This window comes from Euprymna scolopes, chromosome 2 (assembly GCF_053919585.1).
Source record: "Euprymna scolopes isolate OS-2025 chromosome 2, ASM5391958v1, whole genome shotgun sequence".
Lineage (NCBI taxonomy): Eukaryota > Metazoa > Mollusca > Cephalopoda > Sepiida > Sepiolidae > Euprymna > Euprymna scolopes.
The window spans coordinates 20,835,895-20,848,130 of NC_136483.1; the positions used below are offsets into that span (position 1 = coordinate 20,835,895).

Consider the following 12,236-nt stretch of genomic DNA (forward strand, 5'->3'; position numbering starts at 1 on the left):
AAACACAATTAATTAAAAATCTATGTTGTAACGAAACATTTTGAAAATCGTTTTAAACTTTTAAACATTAATTAATTTTTTTTAGGAAGTTTCTTTTTCTTGGCAATTTAACTGATTATAGTATATATTAATTAGAAAAAAACGCTATTTAAAAAAAATTATATTACTTTATATCATTTTTTTAATTGAAACTTCAAGGTAAGTTTTTGTTCACTATGTGTATTTAAATTTTTTAAAAATAAATAGTTTTTACTTTTGAACTCTTGTTTCATAATAGAAATTTCGATAGATTTAAATATTTTTTTTCAAATTTCGAAAAAATAAATATGGGGGGGGGGGCGTGCATTAAAAAAAATATTCCCCTCGTATATTTTATGGAAACTGCATTTTATATGCAATTTCATTCTAAAATGGATAAGTATCGAAAATTTCACGAAAATCTGACCATTAGTTGATTTTTGCTAGATTTATTAAACACGGGTATGTTTTCAAAATGCTTATGGGAACGTTATTTTAAGCGCCAATTATGTAAACACGATTTTCGTCTCGCAATTTCATTATTTTTGTACGATGAAATTTTTTTTTTTTTAATTACTAGTTTATTTTTCCCTTCTTTTAAATGGTACAAAAGTTATATTGGTAATATTAATTTATAATAAAATTACATCGTTTTACTGGGGGGGGGTAATTCTGTGGTGACTTTTGGAGGTGCCTATGTGGCACCGCAATAATTTCAGAATTTTTACCTCCATTTCTTTTTATTCTAAAATGTATCATAATTAGTAAAAAAAAGAAAAAAACGTAATTTCCTTTTCTTTTATAAAACAAAATCACATTTGTTAAATTTGTGCGTTTTTTGTTTTTTAATTTGATCAAACTCGCAACGCCACGAGCAGATGCTGTTAATTCAAATTTCTTTTGCGTTTCGCACGGATATTTCTTGCTAATCAAAGGTAAATTATTCTTATTTCATTTATAGACATAAAAAAATTTAGAAAAATTTACGGATATAAAAAAATTAAGAATATTATTTTTAATTTTAAATAAAAATAACTTATTTTTTCATTAATACCAAGCTTATTTATTTATTTATTTAATTTGCTAAAAACTATTGGATAAATTACTAAACGTATTGGGTTATTGCTGTTTTGAAAGTTTTAAGTTTCCGTACTTATGCAGAATATGGACTGTGTTATTTTTTACATGTGATCTTCAAAGTAAAGAATAGTTAAATCCTCCTTTCCCCATGTTAAGAATGGCTTTCTAAATAATAACGTTATTATTTTAGCATTATCGCCCGTATTCTGCATTTAGGTTGGTGCAAAAAGAATGTTTTTCATATATAGTTGAACGGAACGTAAAAAAACAAACAAACAGCATTTTGTACCAACTTAATAACAAAGTTTCTCTTTGAAAATTTGAAATTTAAAAAAATACATCTTATTGTTAATGTTAAGATATTTTGCTTTAAATTACCCATGTTAACTTTTAAATGTTATTTGGGTAAATATGAAAATCACTCCACACTCGAAAATTCCTTCAAAATTACGACTCTTACAGGTTTGAGAGGGGGGGGGGGGCTGAAAACGAAAATAATATTTAAAATTACGCCAAACGAGTAGTTTCCAAAATATGAAGAAATGTTAGTTCCAAAAAGGTGGGGGATCACTTTTCTATAATAATTTAACGTAAAATTAGCAAGCACCCACTTTGTGGCAACTATTGGGGGGGGGGGGGGGCGCTTTCTTTCCACCTTCGGAAAATCCTTTAAAATTACTACTAACGTTTAAAATTCCAGGAAACAAGTAGTTTCCAAGATATGAAGAAATGCACTCACGGCTACCTTTTTTTGAGGGGAGGGGTATGTTTTTCCAAGGCTAGAAAGTTTAGAAAGCGCGCTCTCCCTCAAAATGAGGGCCACATAGTGGGTGCTTATTTTACCTTAAATTATTATAGAAAAGTGACCCCCCCCCCCAGTTTTTAAAACTAAAATTTCTTCATATCTTGGAAACTACTCGTTTGCCGTAATTTTAAGCGTTATTTTCGTTTTCAGCGACCCCGAAAACCTGCGAAAGTGGTAATTTTACAGGAATTTTCGAGGGTGGAGGAATTCTTCATATTTACTGGTAAATATAGTGACGCTACAACAGAATACCGACCACTCTAATTTGTTTTCTAAGGGGTATTCAAGGTCGCTGACAACGAATCTGATAATCAAACCCATCGCAATTTTACGGTTTGCATCGTATTAACCCCTGAACTAAGGGACTATTTCCCGACATTTTACAGCTTCCGTTTACGCTACGCGGTGCGCAGTAGCATAAACGACGGCTGTTAAATGTGCCTTCGTGTAGCAAACTGCCTTCTCACATGACGTACGAATCTTTTGCGGACAATTTAAAATTATATGAACAAGAAAAAAAAATAAGAAGAGAAAAAAAACACTCCCAGTGGAAGCCGGGGAGGGGAGTGTAATGTCGGAAAATGAATGACATTTTTTTTTCAGAACATAGAAGAAAAAGTTGTCTAAAACAAATTTTTTTTTTTTGGTGGTGGGGGGTTGTCTTACGTAGTTTTTATTGTACCTACATTTGTTTTGTAAATTGAAATTTTACTTTTGATTTATTTTGATTTTACATTAAATTATTTTGATTGTAACTTTCATTTTCAACGCTTTCTTTCGAAATAATAACATTATTATTTCAGCGCGGTACCAAAATTACATAAGACGTGTTTTCTTTTTTGTTGTTTTGTAATAAAACAAGAATTATTTAAACTGAATTAATTATTCAAAATAAAATAATTGTTTTCTTTGATAATATTGTGTTTTCTTTCTTTATTTTTGTTTCGTAATGACACAAAAAGTGTTAAAACTAGAGTATTTTTAAAATAAATATTTGGTTTCGTTTTTCGTATCTTGACTCCGTGATCAATTTATTTTTTTTAAGCAAGAGTTAAAAATACTTTTTTTTTTTTTTAATATTATGGGGGTGCATAGTCTCTTTTAAAAACAATATCTCCTTCAACAACAGTAATAACATGTGTTTTCAATCGATATTTATTCAATAAGGGACCAGTTTTCCTACCTAGCCAAAAGGGGGGGGGTCCGGGTACGAGTTTTCCGGAGACGAGTTTTCCCGGGACGAGTTTTCCGGGCACCAGTTTATGGTCATATCAAGTATCAGAAATTTATTAACAAGTTGCAATGAATATTTTGCATTTCAACTTGTCGACATATTTCTGTACGCGTTATTCATCCAAACAAAGATTTTACTCATTATAAACCATCACCATCACTGGAGTGAAATTACTATTTCCTGTTAATTTCAATGTTATCTGGCCATAAGTTTAAGAGTTCATCAATTAAATATTTACACTCAGACAATTCATGGTTAAAAAAAACTTTCTTGAAAAAATACTTTTGTTGAATAGCAACTAATTTAACAAAAAACAATAATAAAATTCAATAAGCAATACAAAATGCAACTTTTCTTAAATAGTAAATTTACGTTTTTTTTTTGTTTTTTTTTTATGAATTGTATTTTTATTCCCCCACCCGGTTTGTTTGTTTGTTTGTTTGTTTTGAAGTTCGTCTGCATTTGTTACTTCTTTCGGCTTAATCCGGTGATTACCGATCGAGCCCGAGTCATGATTGACGGAAAATCCCGATGATCCGGGCTAAATACTGCAAGAGTACCCAATTTGATAAACAAACATATTGTAAAAATTGAATTTAACGTAGTAGTAGTAGTAATAATAATAATAATAATAATAATAACAACAACAACAACAACACGGTATCATAAATAAAAAAGCACCAACTTATTAAAAAAGGAATGTTTTTATTCCTTAATTCAAAAGCTTATTTTGCGTCGTTTTAACGATTTTAGAATTTTTTCCAGTCTGTTTATTCTAAAATTTATCATAAGTTTTCAGAAAATGTTTTTTTGACAAATTCGTTAAAATTGCGCGTTTTTTTTTTTTTTTTTTTCCTTCTTTGAAATATTTAAACTCGCAACGCGCCACGAGCAGACGCTGTTATTAAAAAAAAAAAAAAAAAAAAATTTAATCCGCTTCGCACGGACATTTCTTGCTAATCAAAGGTAAATTATTTTTCAACTTTCTTTTATTAGCGGATCTGAAGGAGCTTGTTGTCCACCACCCCCTCTGTTTTTTTTAATTTTTTTATTTTAGTCTTTTGTTCAGTGGATTATTATCGAATGAACAGTAGTCTACCAGATTATCAAATAATTTTTTTTTTTTAAATCAATATTTAAATATTTGTGGTAATACTTAGTTTTTAATGCAACATTCTCGATCACCCATTTAGAACCAATTAAGTCAAATTTCACGAATTTAGTCTTTTTTTAAGAGGCTTAACCTTTTTTTGAATTTCGCTTTTTAAAATAATCGTCTTAAAACTGGCTAAATTCGCGAAAATTGGCCCAAAACGTCGAGTGGTTAAAAAATAGATGATCGATTTATATTAGAAACTTGTATTAGAAACTGAGCAGAGCACCATATAAATATTTAAATATTGACTTTTTAACATTTTATTTATAATCTGGTAGACTCGTCTCCATTTGATAATAATCCGCTGAAAGAATTGAAAAATTGAAAAAAAAAAAAAAAATGAAAATAAAAAAAATAGAGAAGGGGAGAGCGGCAAGCCTTTTTAGGTCTACCTTTTATTTTTAGGAAATTAGATTCTAAGGTTTTTTAAAATCAATTTTCACCTCAAACAAGGCATAGTGCCACTTTGAAGTAGGGGGCTACTTACTATCGGTGACATAAGTTGCAGGGGCATTGTGAAGGGAGATGAGTAGCAAGATGTTTGTTCACATTACACTTGGACTTCTGCATGTCAGTACAGTTAGTTGGGAAAGCAGAATCCCGGAAGGGAGTTCCAAAGCCTAGCAGTTCTGGGGAAGAAACTATTGGAGTAAATGGCTTTCTTTCACCTAGGGATCTCTATTGTGAAGGGGAGGGACTTAGTCTGTTTGTCGGGGTAGTCACGTCGAAGGGGTACAAGTGCTTGTAGTTCGTCAGAGCATTCCCTATTAAAGTGCTTGTAGAACAGGCAGAGGGATGCAACATTTTGTCGGTGGGACATAGGCTGAAGCCTAGATGACCTATCAGGTTGGCGACTCTATTTTGAACCCTGTCCAGGAGTGAGAGACGTAGGTGTATCAGAAGCGACCATCAAAAAATGCGTGATAAAAACTAATAATTCAACTTACTATCTTTCGAAGCTTAACTACTTGAAAAATGTAAATCAACCCCTAATTTTTTTTTTTCAATTAAAGGAGCAAAGACCAAATTAAAAAAAAAAATAACAGGTTTAATAGCAAATTATGCAATATTTGTTTTTTTTTTAAATCGGTTTCCGGCTGAATTCAAGTTTAGCGTTACAAATTCCAGAGAATTTTTGAGGATCGGCACTATTTCCAAACGAATTATTTTGCGCTAAACAGTATTTTTTGTTTAAAAAAATAACCATTGTAAGCATAGAACGAAATATCGGAGCCGGTGATTTTGTTTAATTTATCGACATCATCTAAATTGAAAATAAAAATGTCCGCTTGTCTTCTTCATAAAGTCATTCTTTAATTTGATTGGTTGATTTTTTCTCCGAGAGTAACCTGCCCTTTCTTTTTTGGAGATGGGGGGGGGCCTTTATTTAAAATAATAATAATAATTAAACAAACGAAAATTCCACCCCCTCCACTCCTTGAAGAAAAAAACACAAATCTTCTTTAATAATTTTTTTGCTTGTTTAATTATATTTTAAAAATAAAGGGAAAATTCCCCACCACCACCACTCCTTGAAGGAAAAAAAAAACAAATCTTGTTTAATAATTTTTTTGTTTGTTTAATAATATTTTAAATAAAGGGAAAATCCCCCCCCCCCATCTCTAAAAAAGAAAGGGCAGGTTACTCTCGAAGAAAAAAATCAACCAATCAGATTAAAGAATGACTTTATCAAGAAGACAAGCAGACATTTTTATTTCCAATTTAGATGATGTCTATAAAGTAAACAAAATCACCGGCTTCGATATTTTGTTCTATGCTTACAATTGTTATTTTTTTAAACAAAAAATACTGTTTAGCGCAAAATAATTCGTTTAGCAATAGTGCCGATCCTCAAAAAATTCTTTGGAATTTGTAACGCTAAACTTGGATTCAACCCGGTTTCCTTTAAAAAGATTTGGAGAAAATAAACGAAATTTAACTTACGTCGGTTATAAAAAATCGATATGAATTCCAAAAAATTACTTACCTATAAAAAAAATACTATTGAATGTTTAGTTCCATTCTTCATTGTTCAGAATTTATCCATATTTATATTTTAACGTCCATGTATATTTTAAATAAAAAGATTTTTTAAAGCGAGGGTCGTAGAAAAATGCATTTTCGTAACATGTTTTGCGGCAAGCTTAAAAGAGCTTCTGCTACTATGAAATTTATCAAATATGGATTCGTCAAAGGGACATAAATAATGTCTCTTTTTTATTGTGTGTGTTAACCAAAATTAGTATTTGTCGTCCTCCATAGTTAAAAAGAAACGCACTTTCACTTATAAGTTTTTCCCCTAAAACAAAAAATCCAGTTCACCGATTTTTTTTTTTTTTTTTTTTTTTTAATTCTCTTAATGAAATACATGAGTTTTTGATTGATATATTTTAATACTTCTTTATACACTGAATTTTTTTTTTTTAATATCTAAAAAAAGAAAACATTGAATGAAATAGAAAAATTTGCCGTCAGCGTCCGGTATTTACTTGAGGATATAAGCATAATATGAGCTTTCATTTAAAACAAAAAAATATATATCAACGTGGTTTTTTAAAAAAAAAGGGTTTTACACTTTGGACTTTACAGGTAAATTTCCAAAATACTGTTTTTTTTTTGTTTTAAATAGGAATATTTTCTTTATTGATCTTTTATTTTCAATTTGTGATATATAAAACTTTGGTGCATGAATTAATTATTTAAATTTTAGTAGACATTTCCAAATGGGGAGGGTGAATTTAAAAAAAAACTTTTGTCTAAAATATTATATTTGGTTTATTGGAAAGAGCATAAAATTTCACATTGACCCTGAAAATATCGTAAAAATTGAACGAATAGAAAAATTTTGATAGATTTTTAAAGTTTAAAAATTGAAAAATATTTAACTCGTAAAATTCAATTGATTTCATTACGTAAAAAAAATGGCTTCATGAAGGCGTACCGGCATTTTGTAAATATTTTGTAAACACTGTTTTTTAAAAAATAATATTTCTATTATTTTTTAAACAAATTTAATAGTTTATTTTGGAAGTATATTCCATACAGAAAATAAACAACACACTTTAAAAAGAGTAATTACGAGTTTTTTATATTTTATTCGCAGTTTTCTGTTAGGGGTGTCAAAAATTCCTCCAAATTTCTGATACACCCAGACAAGCAGCAGATGCGCCAGCCTTAATTTGACAACAAGACAGTAAATGACCAAGTTCTCTCCGATTCTCTCTCCTCTGATCTTGAGCACGTGGTACAATGGGGAAAGGAGTGGCTGGTTACTTTTAATGCATCTAAAACCAAGCTTCTCTCTTTACATCATCAACATTCTGATCCACATCTGGCAACAATTGAAATGAATGGCTCTCGTTTTCAGGAGGCCTCAAGTTTTGACAAGCTTCTGGGCTTGACCATTACTCCTGATCTTAAATGGAAGACGTACATCAAATCTGTTGCCAAGGCCGCTGGAAAAATGGTGGGATCTTTCTATCGGTCCAGTAGATATCTCACTGCTGATGCAGTTCTCTATCTATATAAGAGCCAGGTACGTCCAAGGATGGAATACTGTTGCCACATCTGGGCAGGAGCTGCTAGAAAGGACTTGTCCTGCCTTGATAGAGTTCAAAATAGACTTCGTAGCCTCGTAGGAAATGTCCTTTTCTCTTCCCTGCAACTTCTATCTCACAGAAGAGATGTTGTGAGTTTGTCTCTGATGTATCGTTATTTTCATGGAAAGTGTTCGACTGAGCTTCAATCTATGGTCTCCCCTCGCCAAACTTTCACAAGAAACACTTGTCTAGCTGAAAACACTATCAATAATTCCTCCCACTCTTTATCTGTGCCTAAACCTAAACGTAGATTCCATGAACAAAGCTTCTTTCTTAGAACTGCACGCCTGTGGAATTGTCTTCTGTTTTCCTGCTTTCCGGCTGACTACAATATGGTTGTCTTCAAGTCTAACATAAATAAGTTCTTGATGAGCCGTTCCATGTAAGTTATCAAATTTACCGAATTTTTATTACTAATGATTACTGTATTGTCCAATGTCTACTGTACACTCTTTATTTAACCCGTATCCTTGAGTGGCCTCTTGGCCTTGATAATGTGGTGATGCTTGTATAAAAAAAAAAAAAAACAGTACTCCATACATGCGTGAATGGTGGCGTTATAGAGATACAGAATACTTTAAGGCGTAAGTAGTTTTCTAGCACGGTAGAGAGAGACCACCTTTTTCGCAGCAGCCTTGGCAATGCTCTCAATGTATCTATTTCCGTTCATGTTCCCTGTAAACGTTAGGTAGAGGAGGTTAAAGGAAATACTTTCAGGTAATGTGCTTTTGGCCATTGCTATTGATGGTAGAAAAGGTTTCTTGTAATTAAGGACGGAAACAAGTTCAGTCTTGGCAGCATTTAATGTGACCATCCATTTTTGTCCCTATTCCACTACAGATTGGTACATACAGTAAACTCATTGAGAGAAAACTTATTATTACTTCATTCATTCCTAGTCATATTTTTTGGTCCCCCAATTTCGGAAAGGGATCTATGTTTTCAGTGGCGTCTGTGCGTCCGTTAGTCCAGACTATTGCCAGATAACCATCCATTAGTTTTTCCTGAAAATTTGCCACAAATTGTATTTCATTAAATAGATGTGCACAGTAAAAAAATATTTTTTACAGGGACTCAAAAGAGGTAAAAAATGTCCCAAAATGGCCAAAAATGACACATTTTGCCCCATAACTTTTGATTCATTCACTAGATTTTTTTAAAATTTGGCCAAAATGTGGAGCCTATTGTTCTTAATATAAATCCAGTATGGGTGACCCTTGCAAAATTCTGGTTCGTGACCCCGGGGACTTTTACTTTAGTGCTAAAAATGCCTCTTTTTGTGGCTCTTTTTTCATATTTCTCAGCAAAAATTTGATATGTCTGACTATATAGTGTTGTTTATGGTGGTCAACTTAAATATACATGCATTAAGCCCTGAAACTGCACTGTTATCCATTTACACTGGGATTCAGCGTCCCCAGGGTCTCAAAAGAGGTAAAAAATGCCCCCAAATTGCCAAAAGTGACACTTTTTGCCCCATAGCGTTTGATCCATCCATTAGATTTTCCTAAAACTTGGCCAAAATGTGGAGGCCATTGTTCTTAATATTAATTCAGTATGGGTGATGCTGGCAAAATTTTTGTTCGCATCCCTCTGGGACTTTTAGGGCTAAAAAAACATGCTTTTTTGGAGCTCTTTTTCATATTACTCAAGAACTTGATATGTATGTCTGTATAGTAGTTTTCCATGGTGCTGAATTTTTTTTTTTTTTTTTTTTTTTTTTTTATTACATTTTCACCCCAAACAAGGCAAATTGCCACTTTGGTGTAGGGGGCTACTATCAGGGGCAACAACTACTGGGGTACTATGTAGGGATTTGGGCAGCAAGGTGTCGGTTCACGTTACACTTGAACTTCTGCACGTCAGTACTGTTGGGGAAGCAGGGACCTGGAATGGAATTCCAGAGTCTTGCGGTTCTGGGGAAGAAACTATTGGAGTAAAAAGATCTTTTACATCTAGGGACCTCTACAGTGTGGGGGTGGGATCTAGTAGCCTGTCGGGTTTGTCGAGGGTGCTCGCGTCGTGGGGGCACAAGTGATTGCAGTTCATCAGAGCATTCACCACTAAAATACTTGTATTCAAATATACATGTCTTAAAGCGTGAAACTGCATCATTTGTCCATTTTCACTGGGATTCGGCATTCCCAGGAGTTCAAAAGGGGTCACAAATGCCCCCAAATTGCAAAAAATGGCACTTTTTACCCCATAACTTTTGCCCCATTCATTAGGTTTTTCTGAAACTTGGCGAAAATGTGAAGGCAACGTTGGCCCTTCACTCTTCTCACATTCATCATTGCTTCACTTTTTTTTGTGGCGTCATCTCACATGCAGCACAAGAGCTTGTTTTTGTTTTGTTTTGTTTTGTTTTTTTTACAGGGAAGTCACCGCTTATCAAGGCCCAGAGTCAACTCAAGGATAAGTGTTAATTGAGTGAACACCATGATAAACAATAATGGTAGAAATTGGTCAGAAATTAATTATTTATTAGGACGGTTCAACAAGAATTTGCTTATGTTAGACTTGAAAATGACCATTTTATTGTTAGTTGGGAAGCAGGCCCATGATATTGTGTTCCACAGACAGGCAGCTCTAGGAAAGAAACTTTGCTCATGACATTTTGTGTAGTTTTTGGTATAGATAGAGAGTAAAGAAAATTGTTGGCAGTAGTCGTAGCCATACAGTTTTATAACATATTTTATTGGAATTCTTTTGAGATGAGTAATTTGTTTATTTATTTATTTGCGGATTGTTATCCTTGTCTTCATAGTTGCTGTTGTTTCGCCACGTTTCGGCCAACTATTCCTTTTGCCTTCTTCAGGTGGTTAACCATAACAGTATAGAAATGCTGAGTCTTTTAATTGTATCCTCAGTAATTACTGCCTTCCATAGTTGTTGTTGTCTCACCACGTTTTGGCCAACAATCCTCTGGCCTGCTTTGAGGAAGGATTGTGACTGTTATTTTCAGACAATGCTCACCTGGAATTGTAGAGACTAATACCTCTATCCATTGTGCCACTGGCCCAGAAGATGAAGATGATGACAATGAGGATAACAGTCCACAAATAAATAAATAAACTGCACAGTTTCCTGTGAATGTTCTATAAGGTGACCAACCATAGATTGAAGCTCAGTCGAGCACATGCCTAAAAGGTATTAAATAAATAAATGAATTTAGTGTGACTTTATGAGTTATTGCTGTTTTGATGTTCAAGTTTCTCTCATGAGATTTAAGATTTTTTAGTTTTAGAATTTACTAGACCACCCGTGACCCGTTGGGTCAGTACGTTATATTAGCTATGGAATTCATGTATGAGCGTGACACTTGTGGCATAAAGAAAATAGTTTTTTTTTACATAACAGAAGCATTTCTATGAAAGTATATTAAAATGAAAAAAGAATATAGATAGATTTCTATGAGTCGTTCTGTTTATTATAATTGTTATTTTTTTTTAAATTACAGTTACTGAATTATAAGTGGTTGGTCATACTTATAGGTAAATATGCACTGAACAGGTATCATAATCCTTATTATAGTTAAATTCAAATTTTGATATATCATCTTTTAAATGAAATTGTTAGTTGAAAGTACAGAATAATAAAAAAAACACTCTCCACATGTTAATAATGGCTTTTTAAATAGAAAATGAAAATAAAATGTAACTTTTTTCATTTAATTTAAGCAAACATTCAGTACCCATTGTGTAAAGGAAAACACTATTTAATGTAATAGAAATGTGTGCATTTACCGATTCAGCTTTCCGTTTGGAAATGTAAGCAGAAATGTAAGCAGACGACTTTAAAAAACATGGGAAGAAGAAAAAGAAATTTTTTTGTAATAACGCCCTCTAGTAAAAAGGTCTGCATTAGTTAAGGGGGATAACTCTATCCAGTTTTACATCGCTCCCTTTTTCTCGCGTACGTAACGAAAACAGAGGGAGTAGGAGTGTTGAAATCTATTAGAGGGAAAGTAAGAGGTGTTTTCTTTCCATAAATTGTATAGGGTAATATTTCATATTATTAATAGATTCATAGATAAATAGATTTTATAATATATATTATAATTATCTATGAATCTATGTATTATTTGTATATATAAATAACTATTTGATCAAATTAAATGAAATTGTTTGTATTAAAAGCGATATAAAAATTCCGGAATTGGAATAACGGATTGAAGACGTTGCTATTTACGCATGCGCAACCGGATGTTGAAAACCGGAAATCTGATTGCAAACATACAAGATCCATAGACTTTTAGTATTATATAGATTGATAAGACACTTTGGAACTTATGCAAAATAGGCACCACATTATCATCGGTGTATTCCGGACAGGTTATCCAAA

General features: G+C 32.4%; 1 protein-coding gene across 3 annotated transcripts in view; it reads left to right on the top strand.

The window, feature by feature from the left end:
• Positions 1-821: 821 nt before the first annotated feature.
• Positions 822-12,236, top strand: part of LOC145289624 (uncharacterized) — a 29,758-nt gene continuing 18,343 nt past the window's right edge. For 2 of the 3 annotated variants that reach the window (XM_080136427.1, XM_080136425.1), the window contains exon 1: positions 3,802-4,103. The gene's annotated coding sequence lies outside the window, so the exon portion shown is untranslated. Of the gene's footprint in view, positions 954-3,801; positions 4,104-12,236 lie in introns of those variants that run through there. The other variant, XM_080136426.1, reaches the window with a different exon arrangement.